General features: G+C 37.0%; 1 pseudogene; it reads right to left on the bottom strand.

Annotated features, from left to right (window-relative positions):
* Positions 1 to 634: 634 nt before the first annotated feature.
* Positions 635 to 2,908, bottom strand: LOC139964957 (dnaJ homolog subfamily C member 22-like; annotated as a pseudogene).
* Positions 2,909 to 20,968: the final 18,060 nt, after the last annotated feature.

The following is a 20,968-nucleotide window of genomic DNA, read 5'->3' as shown; positions in this document are numbered from 1 at the left end:
CATGACAAGTGAATGGATACACATGTTATAGTTTTGATAGGCTGAGACTTCGAGATCTGTCAGGTCGGTGTGCAGGGGTTGCGGGGGTGAGGGATGGGTGAGGAGGAGGAGGGGGTGGCAGTAACGATGCAAGGCATTGGATTCTTTATTTGACGCTAGCTGCATTATCAAAATGAGAATCCCCATCCACATTATCCCTAGCGCTGGTCTCGGGGATGTATCTTCCAGACCCCTGATACGCTCAGGCCTGGGGTGTTGAGAATATAATGATCTGACCGTTCGTTTCTGCGTCCAGATGTACAACTTACGGACATCCCTGTTTGTCGAGCAGCTTCATTTATGACTAATTTAACGGGCCCTCTCATCTAATTAAACATATCACTAAATGATGACAACACTTAATTGTGGTAAACATCTTCCTATAGTTACCACACGTCTTACCTTAATTTAAAAAAAAAGATTATACAAACATACACTGCAATGATACATTTCAAACCTTAAAGAGGAATATACAGTTAATACTCGTTGGCATAACAACTATAAAACCGTCACCGTTGTGATCATCAGGACTACAAATGTTATGGGTCAGTAACCTTTTTGATTACTCTACAAATGTTTGGGGTCAGGAACTAACTTGTTCAAATATAACTCAAACCTCGATGGACAAAGCGCCCTTTAATTGTCCGTGTATTTGAAAAATCTCGGATAATCTACATTGTTTCTCATGCTTTGGATCTGTTACCAACCTTATAAACATTCATCTTGCCCTGAGGATCAAACGAGTCCATCAGATCCGACCAAAGACGTCGACGTCCTCTGGCTTATCCTCTCTGATATAACTGTTGCATGGTCGCCACGAATTCCTTCCAGAAAGGTGAGTTGAAGAAGTGATTGACTGCATCTCTAACCTTGATTGTTTCCCCATCCCCTGTGGTAATGGAGGCTTTGAAGTATATTGCCGAAAACCAAAGACCAGTTTTGCAGGATCCTGTTCATCAAAACGTAAACATGTAACATATTACGTTAACAAAAAACGCAAGTATCAAACATTAACTTTGAAGTGAAAGTTAACTTTGAGCACTGGGATATTCTCTTTTCATTTTCTTTGCCAGGAAAATGTTTTGGTTCCTCTCGAGACCAGATTTGGCTGGGCATCCAAAAACTTGGATTATGTGCATCCCTATCTACAGTACAGATTATTAATCAATTTACATGTAATAAATGCCCTGCATAGTACATCTATAGTATAGTATGCCCACAAGCGAAATACCAGTCTTGAATTTAAGTATTCTTCAGCATGACAAATAAAAATGTCAGTGTTTTCACCTAAGTCCTTCAACTCTTGACTGTGGCTTGACCTTTGTCATACTGTTCACAAGGGACAGTCCAGAGAAAAATATGCCTCTCCACATAGCCATAGTATCCTATAATATCTTGTTATCGCAAATCAGTATTAGAAATAACGTATTAAAATCAGTTAACAGTAAATTTGCAAATGTTAGTGATTCAGATATTTCCAAGAATAATCTATATTCTTCTGAATCATGTTGCAATCGTTGATAACACAAGGCCTGCATTAATACTAAACCAGCAATTATTATTATTATTATAATTATTATGATTTTTTTTTGTTCAATTTAGAAAACACAGTCCAGCTGGGGGCAATGCCATTTTAGTGATAACATAAAACGTACCTACAATGAAAAGAACAAAAGCCTCCTACTTATACTTTGAATTATCCAAGCTTCCGGAGTTTTCCTGAATCTTCTGAAATAAGAAGGCATTTAGAATGGCTTGGTATGCTACACCGCTGGGTAAGGTAAACATTGGGCTAAGCATGTGTGATCCATACAGCGCTGACTTGAGCGCACCCAGTTGTTGAATTCCCTACCGATGTTACCCACAATATGAACACTAGCTATTGCAAAGGGTACTACGAGAGTCCGTACCACCGGAAATTCCTGAGCAATGCTTCAGATATGGCTACCATCGTTAAGTACCAATAACTAACTTGGCGCAAAATCTAGAGCTCGAAAAAGCTGGTTTTGGGATTCTTCATCATATGTTGGATGAACTTCCTTTTATACTCTGGTGTATATCATTGACAGAGTCTACATATTTTGGAATTCTCCAGAGGTTTTTGAAAACTCCAACACCAAAGAATCCACATGTGCACCACCATACAAGATAGAAATGGTGCAAACCGAATACACCACCTATAAGCCACAAAAAATATGAAATCCACTTGTTCTTGGCATCCACGCTGGGTCATTGGTGATTCATGGATTCAATGACAAATATTGGTTTTCAAACATAAATTCTGAAGGTTCCACATCGTCAATGTGCACTTAATCACAGGTGCAGTAACTGTAACTGAGGAGTGGTAGGAACCTAAAAAGGAAAGGAAATGGACCCTACAAATGCCGCATGTTTGTACCTTAGAAGTTGGCTTATTAACACCTAGGATAGTTAGTGCTATCCTCGTACCAATGGGTCTAGGCTAGCCTAAGTAAGACATGTTCTCCACATACTGTCAGGACCTGTGTGGGGTTTAGGCTACCACTGGTTTATCCTTCTTCGAAGGAGGAGTTGTAGGGACAAATTATTCCCAGGCCGTTTACCAGATTGAAATATTATGTCAAAATAATTATCCTCTTGCATATTTTTCTTCTTAATGCCTTCTGTGACTATGTAACGATGTATCCGTCTTCGTGTAAGCAGGCTATAGGAGTAATAATGGTGCTATCTAGACCGTAAGTTGGTGATACGAACACAAGATAAATGAAGATTTAGTAAAGGTCTCGCACCACAATTAATTGTTCCATTGACTTACAAACTAACTCGTCACTTTCAAGACCTGCCAAAGCAAAGATAAAAGTTTTCAGCTGGTATATCCTTCTCACCACATGATAGCTGAGAGCTTGGCCTATCCTGGCACTTGCAACCTTACATATCATGACCGTTTAGATTTTGAGCTAGAAGAGGAGCAAGTTTTCCAAACTGAACCCCCACCCTTTCATCTGCTCGCTTGGAGTAATATCAACATTTAACTAACGATTTTCTAAATGGTTTTTATCACCTTCGATCCTCCCTATTTTCACACCATCTGTACTTTAAATTAAGTTCTTTCATATTGTAACCGAACTTGCATAGTACTTAAGCTTTGAGGGCTATTCTTTAAGCTGTATAAACTGTTTACGTAATGTTATGATTCTATGTCGGGAAATCCGAATGTTAAGTTGTTTACTATGACGATAGTAATCGTGCACCTGGCCTCTCGGTCTCCGGAAGTCTGGTGACTGCAACACTAAGGCGGTGCTCTTTGAAGTAGTAACTTTCTCACGCGCGTAAACTTAAGCCATTGTTCAGGCTAGTATAAAAAGGAGCTGTTGGTACGTGCAGCGAGGGACTCTTTGCCAAAATCTCGCTAGACGTCGACGTACGGTACGTTATTATATAATTTACTATTATCCAAGTTGGTAGGTTTCTCATACCACAGCACCGTGTATAATTGTTGGTAGATATTGTAAGCGCTCAGAATATTATTGAATACATTTGTGAGTTGTATAACTTGTTAGCAAACTGCGATATTTCACTGAGGGAGATTACGCCCAACTATTTAGGAGTAACGTTTTTAACCGATTGTTATCATTTTACGTTACTTAGTAGCGCTCTGAATTACGTGCAATGTGTGTACTTTAGTAGATATCAGTATTCTGCTGTGATTGTATATATTTCAGTTAGTCCGTAATTAGGAACATTAGTGAATAGCCTAGGTCAGCCATCAGAAAGATACGTTACTGCCATTTAGTCCATCGAATGGTTCTTAGTATATATGCATCTGTTAACGGCATTGTAGACACAGTTAAGTTGACTCTGTAGCTTTTAATCTGTTTACATTTTTAGACGCTGCGTTTGATCGCCGCGTTATACGTGCGTTATACGCTGCGTGTGGCGCCGCGTTGGACGTTGCGTTGGGCGTTGCGTTTAGCGCCGCGTTATACGTTGCGTTCTGCGCTGCGTTGGGCGCCGCGTTGTACGTTGCGTTATACGCTGCGTGTGGCGCCGCGTTGGACGCTGCGTTGGGCGTTGCGTTTAGTGCCGTGTTCTACGCTGCGTTTAGATGCCGCGTTTAGGAATTGCGTTAACCTTTACGTTATGCGTAATGCAAGGATAAGCACTAAGTAAGAACCTTTAATGAACCTAAGTGTAAGAACACGGAGGTCTGAATAAACGGTACCACTGTGCCACGGGCACTTTAACATCTTCTCCATTGTGATCTTTTTGTCGAGACTCTCTTCCGCCAACCCCATCATTAAAGACTGCCCCACCAGACAGGGAAGTGACGTTACAATATAAAGGCAGAACAAACGATGACAGTAAGTGATAACATGCTTAAACCATGCTTTACCTTAGGTACTTTTACCTCTTTTCTCTGACAATGGTTAACCTTTTGAGCGGATGAACACTACTCTAATTGTGGTGCGGTACCTACAACGAAGACCCTGGTTTGACAGATTTTCGAAGGAGGATGTGAGGGCGCACTCATATTAATTGTAACAGGCAAGTAACAGCAGAATGTCATGGTCTTGAACAAGACTAGTTTGAGTCCCGCTTCTGACCAAGAAACTATTTGCCGCTCTTTTCCATATGATTTATTATAATTTCTCAGTCAGTTTTCAGGCTTCTTTTATATTATACTTTATATACATAAAAACTTTATCTCGCAATTAAATTTTACAACTTGTTTACACACTGTGATTTAATGAAGTTGCGGTCATGTTGTTCGTGTATTGTGCTGTGTTGGACATATAGGATATGACTTCTAATAATAGACTATTCGGAAATTAAATTTGAATTTTATGGAAAATTAAACATATCCTGTACAATAAACTTGAAAAAAACTTGGACATGTATAAGCATTCCTCTTCGCCTGTGCATGTTTACGTTTGAAACTTGACAACGTCGGGTAAAGAATTTCGAAAGGATGTGTAGGCGATGCTTGGAAATTTCCGTCAGGAGTAACTTTACCTCTAAACTGCCCTTATATTTTGATCTATTGTATGGGTGTACCAGTGTTGTCTACGTATAGATCAACGGATACATTACAATGAGCCGGATCTTGCTAGACCATCATATAACTGTCGTAAAGAACCCCCCCCCCCAAAAAAAAAAAAAAAAAAAAAAAAAGATTTAACTTAGTTATAGAACTAAGTAATATCATACTTTCCACGAAGATAATTTAGAGAAACATTCCAGTGGTATTAGAAACTGGTATTAGAAAGTAATCACGCAAAGAAAATTTCGATCTTTTTCACTTGATAACTGCATCAAGCAAACAAAACCAACACTTTCAAAGGTGTCAGAACAGGCCAGATTTAAGTGCACGTAAGTTTGCGGAAATACCTTCGGAGACTCCGAGATTCTGCACCCAAAACTAGTTCTGAAATATTGAGGAATGCTGAATTTTGCAAAAAGAGCCTTTGGCTAAGGACTGTGATGTCGTCTTAATTATACTGATATCTCTTGGGATCTACTTGCGCCTTCTGATGTATCATATGGTCCAATTATGCCTTCCGAGTCTTCTGATGTATTCTAGTGTCATCTAAGGTCTTCCGACGTCCTCTGATGTCTTTTATGGTCTTGTGATGGTCTTGCGATGTATTGAACTGTCATCTAGGTCCTTCCTCACTTAACTAACAAAGTGAGTTTGATAACTTTGTGCGATGCTTAGCAGACTTAACTCTTTAATCCTATTGAAAATGTATCTGACGTTAACTTCGGGTTGTTACACTGCTTCACTACAAATGAGCCCAACGGGCACTAAGAGTCATTGCTTAGTGGAATGTTAAAGTATTGTATGTCATTACGCAATTTCATGGAATGGACTTGACAAAATTATTTAAAGTATTAGGCCCCAAAAATTGGGGCCCAAAGAATGTGTCCCTAAATGCATTTGAGTTAGAAATAAGATATGGGTCCACCCAGACAAAAAAGGGCCGCGAATGTTGGGGCCCAGATGTTTCCAATGCATTTAGGCCTACATGTACCAGGTATTGGTCAACAACTAATTATCAAGTTTGGCTACAATCTAACTAAAAGTTGCCGAGTTATTGCAATGTAAAGATTTTTAAGTTTGACCCCATTACCTCATTATTATTGATAAGATCAGGGCGAAAATACAGGGCTCACCTACCATAATACATCTACACATCCAGTATGTCAAATATCCTTCACTCCGTTGGTGAGTTGTCGCGGACCAAAACAAGTGCTACAGACGTACACGTAACACACACCCACACACACCCGTAGCTGCAATCCTAGCAAAGACCAGAATCGGATGGAATCTGGGTGAGGAAGGAGGGGAGGGGTGGATTGGCAAGTACATATACTTTATGGCCTAAGTAGGGGAACACTGACCTACATGGGTTGAAAAAGCAACATGGCCAAATAGTATTGAACCACAATCATCTCCCTTCCTGGGTGATGGCTTTAGTAACAAAACATGCAGCTGTATTTAAAATGAAGAAAAAACATTGATCTATTAGACTATAATAGAAGGACTCGCACCATCATGTCTTAAACAGAGTCGTATGCTTGCTGAAATACTTACTCAGTTAGAACTATAGACTAGCTCGTCAAAAAGATATAGTTAAAAAAAAAGGTCGACAGAAATCCCATGAAACTGTGTGCCAGCCCTACATGCATGCTGTATCTCAAGAAGGAAATGAAAAACAGTTGACGTCGTGTGTAGTTCAGCTCGTATATTGTCAGCCACTTCCTGAAATCTGAATACGGTTCAAATAAAGCAATATATGCTTCCTTGAAAAGATATAATTATAATAAAATATATAAAAAACCATAACATTTTATGTCAGCTCTAAACTTATTTTCCGAGGAGATCTTCAAAGAGGAATAAAAAACCGAGTCTTAGATAGGTCGAGCTTTGCGTGAAGCAATATACCAGTAAATATAATATAAAATTAAATAAAAAATAAAAAAAGGAATAACGGATATTTGATCACAACTTCAATACTTCTTCTTCGTTAAGTTAATAATAATGTTAGGTTAATAGATTCGCCCTTATTTATAGATATATATATATATATATCCATTTCCGCTAGGCCAACATTGCTATGGTACCATAACGTCCTAGTTGTGTGTATGCGGTGCCTATCAAATGTGACATATGTCAAATCTGCTTTTGCTTATTCCAAAGCTGTAAATATTGCATATTTTATATAATTTCATATTATGGATATATATTATATATATATATGTATATATATATATATTATGTATATATATATATATATATATATCATAGTGGAAATAAATAGAAAAGCAACTTAACGTTATGGTACATAATATGAAATTATATAAAATATGCTAAAAAAATTAACTATAGGGCGAAATTGCCTCTTGGGTGAAATATACACTTCGCCTTAACGATTCAGAAATTGTTTTTACTGCCTTTAGCTTGATCTATGCATGTCTCGAGATATTCCTTACTTTTGAGAGGTCACAAACTTGCATATTCATGAGTAGGGGGTCGCACGACCTTTGTCAAGGATGCATAAACGGTGCCAGAAATATGGGGGTTGTATATTTGCCGTGTAGAAAAGTGAGCCTTATGGCGAAGTCAACTTTATTGATCCTATTTTGATGAAATGATATGTATATCATCAATATCTCTCTACCTAAAATTGCTGAGAACATAACCCACTTCATGTGTAAAACCTATCAATAAACATGCTTCCAACGCTATGCACATGCGATATACCTGTTTCTAATGGGTCATTTTGCTGTCTCGTACAAAATATATATATTTTTTTCTGCGCTTGCGCATGATATACTTTCTGAAGCGCTAGGGAGAAATGCGAGCAGGCATGCACCATCATACGTTTCACGTTTCACACTGTCTAGTCTACAGTGTTACAAATAAACCTGCTTCGTAGTTTTTCGTGGATCTACTGTACTTACTGCTGAGTAGTACATGTACTGGATTTGGGTTAGGTCTTGGATTGAAGACATCATACCCGGTAAGATGATTAGTTTCAGCTAAAAATTATTAATATTGTATCTGTTGTAGCCCTTATATAATGTAGCTTTCTCAAGTTCAATCGCCCCAGCCATACTCGGACTCCCATAGGGTATACAGTAGCTAGGCCCTTTGCTTCAGAATGACAGGCCTAGGTTGGGTAGCCAGGCTTTTTCTAGGCTTATAAAAAGTCAAGGTCTAACGTTTGGCATAACAAGATTAGACTGAGGCCCATTTTCTGTGATTGCTTAGTTAATTAGGCCGACACTATCATGTTGGCTTGGTCCGAGATATATTGAGGCAAACGCCTAACTTTGTTACACAAGCCTAGGCCTATGCCTAGTCCAGTCTGTTGATGTAAGTGTTAGATATATAACCAATAATTTTCACCTTAGTTAGGCCTAACGTTGGGCCCTGATATTAATGATTTAGACCTTGTTACTATTGATAGACAAAATTAAAGGTATAAGTTTCCGCTGTAATTGAGGATGCAAGAAATGAGAACAGGAATCCAAGATTCATGAAACAACAGACCTAACTACTGACTAGGCTAGCCTTACCTATGCTACAGAGCACAGTATCGAAATAAGGCTAGCCTAGCGATATTCTGCAGGCACAACTTCTTGCGCCACTTGCGAGATCACTCCTATGATACACAATATATTGTAGCTTAGACAAGATCCGAAAGGGTGGGGGCAACTTGCAATTGCCAGATCAGAGTATTCTATGTTAAATTTCTAGTCTTTGGACTCTGGAGTTGGACATAGGACCCAAACCTAAGCTAGCATTTACCTTTCATTAGGGCTTTACTGTAGCTAGTTACAATGTAAGATCATCCATGAATAGTATCAAGTTTATTCGTTTGCCTGGCAACTAGCCTAGGCCCATAACTAATTGTTCCTCACCACAACTGTAGCCTGCAGAGTCTAGAACTGCTTATGTGATGTTCATAATTCATAGGAAGGAGGCTTTGATGTGTGATACCTCGCCCTCATAATGAATTTCAATTTTCTGTGTTATTGGTGCTTAAACTTTTACAGGCTGAATAACATCATATGGTAATATTTCAGCCTAGTGACTCTAAAATGGTTTATCAGTTGTCTTCAATGTTACATTTACTTTGTCAATAGGCACTAAACACTCAGCAAGAAAGAGGAAAACAGAAGAAACCCCTGAAACAAATGCACAAAAAGCGGTGGCCTGTGGCTCAAAAAGTTCTATGAACTAGACAACTTTTCAGTCTGGTACTTCCCTGGCAAAGGTATGTTAAATAATTCTTTAAGTTTTGTTAAAGTGATCTGCTGTAGAGGGAAGGATGGCTTGAAATAAGTGACAGACACTTGTAACCAGTAAAACACTAAGAGATTTGACTGATGTTTATTTTTTTTATTTAGGGTTACTTATTAGGGCTGTGCATGACAAGAAAGTGTCCATTAGCTATAGGTTGCATCCAAAAACCCGCCGTTTGTACTGAATGGCAGGTTTTTCCAGTTGGTTAGCTGAGTGATCAGTCCCATCTTTTCACACCTCAGTTGAGCTGCCTATTCGTCTATTATGCAACTCTTCACACAGCTAGTAGCCAAATCACTATCAGATCAAGGCAGACATGGCAAGGTGTGAACAAATCAACTCTTCCAAACTAATCAGTCTGTTTGCAGAAGAGATAAAGTTTCAGTAAGTTGAGGTCAAGAGAGCTGAAAAATGCAACCTATGGCTAATGGACTAATTCTTGTCATGGTTATTTTGGTTAATCCACTAACCATTTAACCGTTTGATTATCTGAGCAATTAATGGTTATCCGGCATGGCCATTATTTCAAAAGCTGTAAGACGTACGTAACTTGAGACCTTCAGTATACACACCTGTCAATTAGAAAGCCTAGGCCTGGGCCTATCATACACCTGCATCTCATAAGACATGCCCCATGATAAACTTTCATGACAGAAAAAGTTCTATTTGCACAACAAGTTCTTACTTCTCAACAAAATGCCATGTTCATGTCTTGACCTTAGTATTCACTAAGATTCCAATTACTACTTTTAATATCATTACTGAACAGCAACTTTACAATTATGTTTAACTGTATTATTGCTTTGATTAGTATTTTCTCAAGAATCCATGAGCCTCCAAAAGTTTGCTCCACTTACAGAAAAATCTCATATATATTAAATGTGGAAAGATCAAGTTTTTTAACACACTTAATTCCCATTGACATTGGTCACGGAACAAAAGTTAGCTCTAGGCATTTGAACTTGACCAAGTTCAATGCTCATAGGGAACAACATTTTTTATCAATGACATTCCATAGTAAGAAGAACCCTGACCAATCAGATGTTGTAACATATTTTCCAAAGAACAAACAGATCGAGCAATGTGATTGGTTTAAGTTCAAAATGTGAGAAAATAATTATCCCCACTATGAAATGATATGGCCTATACTGAAACTTGCGGGGATGGTTTAGAATTGTCCTTTTTAATTCCTTGCCGAAGGTTCAAGGAATCTATGCGATGGTGATTCGAGTGTGTGTGTGTGCGTTTGTTTTGTATTCTGACAGAGGACTTGAACAAAAGAATCACCACGTCCTCGGAAGAATTCTATTGTATGGGGTATTGTTAAGGTTAGGGTACGTGGATTTGAACAATGGAAAATACAATGGGGTCCTCGGTCTGAATGTGAAAAAAAAGGGCCCTTGGCTCGTAAATCGAAAACTCAACAATGGCAAGTTGGATTGAAGACACACTTGGTACATAGATGCGCCATAGTGAGTAGATGAACCTTGTTGATTTTGATGCTCATCTCATGAATTATGAGGTCACGGGGTCAAACCTGAAAATCTCCAAATGCTTATAACTCCCCAACCGAATGTCAGAATTTATTTATAATTGGCATTAATGTGTTGGTAGGTAGTGGGTTCATGGTACCTTATGTTCAATATGATATTATGCATATTTATGAGTGGGCGAGGCTTAAGTTTATTTTCACAAAAATAGCTTGTAAACACGGTAACTGAACAACGAGAAGTTGAATTGAAGTCATACGTGATGCATATATGCGTCATAGTGAGTAAAAGAACCCTAGTGATTTTGGTGCTCATCTCGTTAATAATAATCAGGTCATGGGGTCAAACGTAAAAATCTTCAAATACTAATAACTCCCCAAGAAAAAGGCAGAATATATTTATAAGTCTTAATATTAATATGTTGGTAGATAGCGGGTACATAATGATATATATTCAAGATCATATTATGCATATTTATTAGTGGGCGGGGCTTAAGTTGGTTTTCACTAGAATAGCTTGTAAACACGGTATCTGAACAACGACTGGTTGGATTGCAGTCATACTTGGTACATAAATGCACCATAGTGAGTAGAAGAGCCCTATGGATTTTGGTGCTCATTTCATAAATATTAATGAGGTCACGGTCAAATGTAAACATTTTCAGAACTGAATCATACTTTGTGTGAAGGTGGTGGTAGATAGCGGGTACATGATAGTGTTTGTTCAATGTACATTTATTAGGGGGCAGGGGTTGGGATTATAATCTCAAATGGCAAGGAATCACAATTAGCCCACTGGCTTTCTGGTTTCTCTTTGTTATTTACTTAGTTCGCAGGGATATTTTAGAATTCCTCAATGTTCATGAAAACGTTAGCCATGATGGGAGACTTTCAAAACAAACGTGATGAACGAAGTCAACAAGTATAAGAAGATGACAAATGAAGAGAAAGCATCAGCAGGAGTAACATTGGATGATGAGCCTTCTACCTTAGTTTTGAGTTACCCTTGAGTCAAGAGCAGATCTAGCTTTTGGAAGGACCACAATTGTAGTAAAGGGTCATTCCGTGTCAAATCACGGATGGCTGTTGCTGCACCCTCTCCAAAAATTCCCAAGTTTTTTGTATGATTGGACCACCATGAAATTAGCATATTCTGAAATTTCAGTTGCATTGCTTTACAATTGGCCGATTTATCACACTTTGAAATTCCGCAATTTGTCGCCACCATGGCATTTTGGCATTTTCTTGACTTCATTTCTCAGCAATTAAACATTCTACTACCTTTCTATTACAGATGCCTATAGAGTGTATCCCATAGAACAGGAAAATAAAAAATTAGGCTACAAAAATATTGTCTTGTGGAGTTAGGTCAACTTAAAAGTGTCTAAATATTCGATTTTTGTACTTTTCACTGAAACATGTGCTATTTTTAGTGAAGAATTGCTCCTAAACTGCTTCAGGGTACTTGATTCTTTTAGAGGTTATTATGTCTAGTACAAACATTACAAAATAATGATTACAATGCTTTCCTATAATATGTTTGCAAGTTGTGCAACTCTAAAGTTGCTATTTCATACTGCGATTCAGCATGAGGTAGGGGTTTTGATGCCAATTTTTTACCAAAGTAACCATGTTAGAGCTGTCAGGGGTTTATACTTAATTATAAGTATAAAGTTCTTACACCTTAACAAATTTCAGGGTTCTAGCTGTTCTCAATATTAATTTATGAAGTTGTTAAGTTGCTCCGATGTACAAATGAGGTCGTCTTTGACGGCCAATAACTCAAAACGCGTCATGTTGAAAAAATCTGATAATTTTGTCTGGAAGAGATATAGTACCACCCTGTTTGTACAAAAAATTTCAAGAGGGTGTCTTGCCTTATTTTGAATGAAAAATCCTCAAAGTTTGGGATTTTTACAAAAACGTTTTTGCCTGTTTTATTATGTTCCATGTGTTTTGAGCCTGGGTATTGTACTTCAACTTCAAGGTCATTCAATTCAACACTGTGCAATTTTTAATTTCATATACAAAAAATATTATTTGCAATGTTCCTGTCTGCTCCTGGTTGAATTCATTTAATTAGAAGACTTAGAAAATTAATTTCCACCAGTACATACATATACAGTGTGCACAGTGCATACACTGTACTGGGTGTATATGTACAGAGTGCCATGAGTGCCAGAAGGCTATGTTTAACCTAACACTAATATACACACTGTGTATATACAATTGGTTGAATTAGAAGACTTTACTATAAAATGAATTTCAACCAGTACATACATGTATGTACAGTGTGTACAGCACATACACTGTACTGGGTGTATATTATATTCATATTAGGGAGGACATCCCTTCAGTAGGCATTACTCCTAGCTACATGATATTTCCATAGTCATGTACTCGTGGAGTGTTGGCTTTTAGAGAAAGGTGTTAAAAAAAGGTGATGTTGGCATATTGAAATATCACTCCAGCTTGATGCATCATTACAGTACATCACATGTGTTGAAAACTTATGTGTATTCTTTTAAGACAGGTCTTACATAGTATTCTCTCAGGGAGAATATAAACAGGTATATTCTCCTCTAAGTACCATAGAAATGCTTCATATGATTTCTTTTGAGAAATGCAAAGTTTGTAAGTAGCAGCAGTACAGGCTATTTGCATCATAACATCACCTTTCTTGAAGGGTAAGGTTTGTCATTTCCTTTGAAAAGGGTAACATTTATTATCCCTCAGGGCAAATATATACAGGTAAATTACCTTTTAAGGATCATAGTGACAGTATGATGTGGGAATCTCATAAACTTCTGTATTTGCTTCATGAACACAAAGATATGCATCTGAACTATGTTTTAAAAAGATATATTCTGATTTACAGTCCACCATGAGTATATGACACAGGGTAAATGATTGACACCTTTACGATTAGTGGAGGCAGATATGTGTACAGTATTATCACCATAGTCTACTTAAAAGTGTGCATGTATGGTTAACTTCAGTGTTAGGCCTGTACAGCACAACACAGATATGTTTTACAACACACTTAATTATGGGGATATCATATCCTACTGTACAGTAGTTGCTTCACAAACACAAATATATGCATCAGAACTGTGATTTAAGGAGATGCTGTTTGATAAGATTGCTCCACAACTTGTGTAACAGGATTGTGTTCTATCCAATGTATTTGTTGATACATCCTATCTTTTGATACATCATACCTATCTGTTGATACATCAGTAACACTCCTACAATGACCAATTGTTCAGAGATCATCAGAGAGATTTAATCAACCCTAGCTCAATTTGGAAGCCTGATGAAGAAGCCAATATGCATTTTCAGACCCACGTGCCCTACCTTTGTATCACACTTATCAAAAAGCAATATATCCCATGTAAGGCGTTATGTGTTCTTATGAGAGCAGAACAGTAGTGTAGGTGTATTTCCCCATGGATATAGGTTACAGTGATGTTTTTGGTATGATATTGCTTTGTTGTTCTTATTTCCTGCTAAGTGTATTTTTTGTTTGTTTCATTATGTAATGTAACTGGGTGTTTTTATTTACAAATGTACTGTTTGTTCAGTTGGTCATGGTTGTTAACTTGGTCGATTTTCTGTGTTAGCATGTATTTTTCCCTTTAAGGACCACAGTGGTTGCAGGACTTATAGAGACTGTAGAAGTATTCTATCTTTCTCCCTTTAAATTTAATTCTTTTATTCAAAGTTTACTTTTAATTTAAATAGTTAAAGTATTTTTGGCTTTCTGCATCATAACATCACCTTGCTTGAAATTTTTTTGTCAGTTTATGAGATGAACATGTTTTATCCCTAAGGGGAAATATAGACAGGTATATTTCCCTTTATGGATCATATTGACAGAAGGACTTAATTGTGGGGATATCATATCCTATTGCTTTAAGTGATTTCTTTAATACAACGTTTACTCATAAATAGTTATAGTACATGTGGCTGTCTGCATCAAAACATCACCTTGCTTGAAAAAGGTGTGTCATATTTAAGGGAGAGTAACAAGTCTTATCCCTAAGGGGAAATATATACAGGTATATTTCCCTTTTGGATCAAGGACTTAATTGTGGGGATATCATATGCTACTGTGGTTGCTTCATAAACACAAATATATGCACCAGAACTATGTTTTAAGGAGATGCTGTTCTATAAGATTGCTCCACAACCTGTGTAAAATGACTGTGTGCTATCTAGTGTATATACCTGTCTGTTTATACTTCAGTAACACTCCTACAATGAGACCAATTGTTCAGAGATCTTCAAAGAGATTCAAAAACTATTTGTATTACCACCTTGGAGGAAATTTACTTCACTGGGACATTCAGTAATCTTGTGTGTTCATTTAGAATGTCTAACAATTTGTAGAGTAAAGACCTCCAGGATGGTAAATTTTGAAAACTTCTAGTAATTTTAACGTGCTATAATTGGAGGCCTAAACAGACTTACTTTTAACATAACTATACATATACTTTTTCACAAAGTCACCTTGTTATATACACACATTTGAATGTATTAGCTTTTTCTACATCGATTTTGTCTTTCCCTAAAACTTTGTAAGAGGATTGTGTGCCTTTGATTGTGTTATTCTTTCTGCCTAAAGTGGACATATACATAGGTTAATTAACCCTTTTAAGGTAATCACAATGGAAGTAGTAGTATAGGGATAGATTTCCATGTGAAGTTGAGTCTTTGTTTGCGCAAAAATTTAAGTAAAAGTTAGCATAACTTTTTACCTTGGACTATATCATTAATATTTTCCCTAGTCCGTATATCATCAATATTGACCCCATACTGAATCGATGTTTACTCTAGCCTATGTATCATCAATAATTACAGCAATTGTGTCTTTCATTGTTACCTCTGTATGGGTATCTTTAATGTTTACCCCAGACTACATCATTAATATCTACCCTGTTCTGCAGATCATTCATAATAACCATAGCCTCTGACCCTAAAACGTAAGTTAATTTCTTCCGGTTTGTTGACTTTTCACTATAAAAAGCTACAAGAAATCTATAAAATACAGAATTATGAAGGGAAGAAAAGAAAAACATACTGATATTTTACAAGTTAACATAAAATAAATAAGTTGATGTACACTCTAACAGTAAAGTAAATTAATTTGTACTTACCCATGTACCAAGTCACAGAACGACGGAACACGAATCCTTTTTACGACTTAAACAAGAGTGTGTATCATTAATATTTAACAATCTTGCGTATCATTAATAGCTCTTCGGCCCTTCAGTTTCGCGATGTTTGGAGTCAACATTTTAAAGGAATATGTCCACATTTTGAAGGAATATATCCACTATATGCTATAGGCGCATTTCACATCGTTCGGTGCAATCTATTACGCCGACGGATGCTCCCCTCCTCTAGCAAAACTCGTTCCCCCTACCCCAAGTTTATAATGTGACTTACTCAGCCTGTGCCAGACGTTTGGAATACCAAGTTTTTGCAATTTCTTGTATCCAAAGAAACGTTTATAAGAACAAAAGAAGACATTGATTGTTATTTTTCATACCTAGTTTATTAGACTAATGAAATAACACAAATAACTGCGATAAAAAATCATTAATCAATAATCATTAACCAATAACCATTAATCATTATTCATTAATCATTAATCATTATTCAAATTCATCAATCATCAATCATTAATCAGTAATTAGTAATCAGTAATCAGTAACCATTAATCATTAATCATTAATCATTAATCATCAATCATCAACCATCAAGCATCAACCATTAACCAGTAATCATGAACCATGAACCATTAACCATTAATCCTTCTCAATCTTAATCTCAATGTCAATCTCAATCTTAATCTCAATCTCAATCTCAATTAACCATTACTATCTCCTCCTCCACCCCCACCCTTACCCCCTTATCCCATTTAATTTAAAAATATCTTGGCCATGTACTATTTCTATACTATATAACTATATTATAATAATCTCGATCATTGAAAGTTAAATCCAAGTTCCAATTCGATGCTGTATGTACTAGTAATTGTAATTCATAGTCAAGCAGAGTCAGCTGTATGGTCAGTCACATCTAACCTAAAGTGAAAAGGTATAAAACAAAAGTTGCACTGGTTACGAACATTTACGCTCAACTAAAAGTAAAAGAGAGTGCGATGTCGGAGGGGCAGGATGTGAGAATGAGTGGGGAAGGACAAACAAAATAAGTCAGTAGATATTTCACTTTGTTGAAAACAGTAATTCTACTAATTAAAAAAAACGTTTAAGGATAGATAGTAACAAATATAAGCAAACAAAATCAGAGTATATTATTCGCTTTCAAATTCGTATATTCTTTCTATGTTACCCTGCTAACCTCCGTCTGTGAGTCCTAGTATACAACTTACATTCATTCCTTGTGCCCATCTCCCAAAATAATAACAATAATAATAATAAAAACAAAGATAATAATATCACCCATTGCAGCTCAAATCTTCATCCCATCAGTTCCTATTTCTCTTAAAGGTATGCTGTATAGACCCCAACTACAGCAAGCTATCTTGGAAAAGTTTCTTGTGATTACGTAATCGACTTGCCTTGGTCGTAACATGACCTCTTTTAACCAATTAGTCTGCAACGCCTGCCACATATTTTCTTCTGGTATGAGGGTCTTTGTGTGAACGCTGTATGATTAACTACACTGTAGACCTGAACATATTTTCACACAGTGTTTACACAAAGAGCCTAATGGTGTTAAGAAGCTATGCATGGTAAGTTTAAAGCCTGAGGTCTATTTACGACCATTGCAGGTCGAATACGTATTCACACAACTTTCCTAGCTATAGCGTGCCAATAAAACAGATCTTTAAGCAAAGTAACTTTGGCAAAAATAAGGCATGGAAACTGCCCATGTGGAGGCACAATTTTTCGTAGACGTTCCAACGGGCTGGAGGTTTTATTGACCAAACTTCCGCAACAACAGCCAGATGGAGAGTAAACATATTAACGAAGTAGAAAAGATCAGATTGGGCATAATTGTTCCCAAAACGAGTCATTAAAACACTGTTACAAGGTCTGGTATACAATAGGAGGGTGGGATCAGATTTATGTTTGCATGCTCTAAAGAAATCATCTTTACAACCGCTGACAGTGTCAATGAATGTATTGTGACGGAAATGTGGCAAATGCCCTAACGTTATGACTTTTATTTTAACAATATCCTGCTCAATCTAGTCTAATTTGGCTTTTATAAAATAAATATCAGTGATCGAAGCTTTCGCAAAGAGCTTTGTGAATAAAGAATACAGAATATGATAAACTTACCTACTGCTGCGGAATACGTTAAAGAAAGCAAAACAAAGACTTATACAACTAAGATGAAATGATATAACCGAGTTAACTGAAGCGTTTTCCAACTGTAATTTTGCTCATAATATTCAGGGGCGTCGGAAGCTATTTGGGATTGGTACGGCAGATCAGAGTGTGGCCATCTATCATAATTATCGGGGGACGTTTGGTAGGTCAAACTACGCTACGCGCCACCATGGTTGGCGATTAGCGTAATAGAGAAAATTTTGAAAAATGCCTCCCAGATTGCAGGAAATGGTACTTCCCGAGCTTGAAAACAAGACCCCTGCCATGCCAGAGTAGTCACATTTAGCCAACTTGCCGTCATCAATATTGAAAATTATTGAAAAATATACCTCCCAGATTATTTTTTGCCATTTTCTTTTCTTAGTCCTACTTTTTTTCTTCTTTTTTTTGCGCCGTGTATATTGGTCCGGCGTTCGCCGGACCTGCCGTACCGGCTCCGACGCCCCTGCATATTATATAACAGTCAGTCTCCAAAATAAAGAAGGAGAAAATTTATTAACGTAAAAGAATTTTCATGGAGTGTATATTTCGTTATGTTACAACAATTCTCTTGGTATACTACTCGGGACTCATGCGGGATCAGAGTTAACTGTTATGAATACAGTCATATCAAACATCTCTCCATTTTTCAAAGCATTAAGTGACATCGGTGGATATACGTTGTCTTAAACCCACAGATAGGTGATATCCGTAATTGCAAGCAGATGTGTATATACATTTTCGTTTTGAACCTGATTTTGTATGTTGTCAGCTATTTGCTTACCATTCTTACCCATCTGCCAACCATTACCAATTTGCCCAACATTATGTTACAGCTGTAACGTTAAAGAGCAATTCTTTATTGTTTAACAACTTTGCGTATCTGTTACATTCTAGGAAAGTTTATCTTATCACTCCTGTGCATCATGGGATATACAGAAGATCACAACTAAACGTTTAAGGCCCATATCAAGGAATTCTGACTTGTGGGCACCAACAGGTTATGAAGTGATCACAGTATTTGTGTTCAGTGACTGTTAAATTGTGACGTTTACGTAATGGTGGTGACACATAAAGGAACATTAGTTTCCATAATGCGCATCACCCCTTTCAATCTTCCGTCTTCCGCAGCCAATGAGTCTGAAATTATTTCTAACTTCTTTTTACACTTGCGCCCTGCATGATTTGTCTTGTACATTTTATAACCCGTTACAAAATCATGCATTGTACTTTCGCAAGTGGGTTAAATAGGTTTAACATTGATTAACATATCAAAAATACCTTCATCTCATGCAAAGCTTTTCAGCGTTAGAATGTTCATTAAATTAATGTATAACTATTGTGTTGGGATCACGAACTCCACGGACGATGTCTTCACTTCATGTACGAGTCCGTATATGTAGCTTCTGCTACAATTTTTATCTTAGTATCTTACTTTCTTTTATGGGGAACATAGGAAAATGGGATAACGTAAAATAAGAACATTACTGTGTACTTCATACAACAAATCTCTTTTATAAAGTAATCAACATGCGAGAGCAGAGTAGACTGTTATGATTACAGTTACATCAATTATCCCTTCATTCAACAGCCATTCATTCAATACAAATCATTGCGTGACGTTGATGCATATCCGTCGACGCAGTGAACTCACGTGATAACATCAGTAATTATCAGAGATTTATGCATCATTGCTTGGGAACCCATAATTCATAGACCCTCTTTTTGTTATTTACACCATTCTTATTTAATTGTAAGTTTTAAGAAAATTCCTTTGTTTTTCGCTACAGCTGCAAGTAGTTGATTTTGTGTTTAACGGCGATTGAGACACATCAGTGGAGTGTAGCACAACAAAACATTGGATTTGGACTAAAGTTTCATTTTCGTCTGTCCACTTGACACATAAGACATTCCAATTTAATTACTCTTTTACTATACTGATATTAAAGTGGCCCACTTTTTATCACCAAACGCTGTCTGATTATGTTATACGAGCCGAACCCTGTTCAACCTGCATAAGCTAGTATGCTGACTCTGTCGTTAAGCACCAAATTTGTTACTCTATTTTCAAATATGCGCCTTGTTTAATAAGTATTGTACTGTTAAATATTCATTAAATAATTAGAAACATTTACTCATTACTTCGCAAGTTTGATATTCAAATGACGGGCATCTTTTCATTTCATGAAGATTTTTTCACCGTTTGTCTGTACATTGACTTAGTTTGACGTTTTCCTTTCTGAAGCATCAATTAAACTCCATCAAGTGTGATATCACTTCATGTACTATAGTCTGTATATTTAATTATTGCTTAACTTTAACTGTAGGTATTCAAGTTAAAATGAACCATCAAACACTGTGTTCATATGGGATAACGCGCTCGTCATTAAAAAAACCTACAAGGTTACATTGAACACGGCACTTTAACATGTATTGTGTATCTCGTGATATCTCGTACTATTAACGATTGATGCCTCTCTGTTCCTTCAAAAATTAGATGGTATATAAATTTTCCTTCTCGGAATCCCTAGTGTACTTTACTATGTAGCCTAACAGGAGCAGGGAGAGCAGGAGGAACTTTCCCAGTCCGATTTTTTTTAATTGGTTTGTACTAAACAATACAAAACCTTGAACCAAGAATGACGTAGTTAGAATATCAAAGATGATAGCACCCTTTTGCATCTAATCCCTACTACCCAAGAATCGCTCCCGTTCGGCCCCTCCCCAGGATGGACAACATATGTGCCTTTACCCCTCCCGCAACCCAATGACTCAAAGCTCATCCTACATATAGTTTAATTG

This window comes from Apostichopus japonicus, chromosome 23, assembly GCF_037975245.1.
Source record: "Apostichopus japonicus isolate 1M-3 chromosome 23, ASM3797524v1, whole genome shotgun sequence".
Taxonomy (NCBI): Eukaryota; Metazoa; Echinodermata; class Holothuroidea; order Aspidochirotida; family Stichopodidae; genus Apostichopus; species Apostichopus japonicus.
This window is presented reverse-complemented; position numbering and strand designations above follow the sequence as displayed.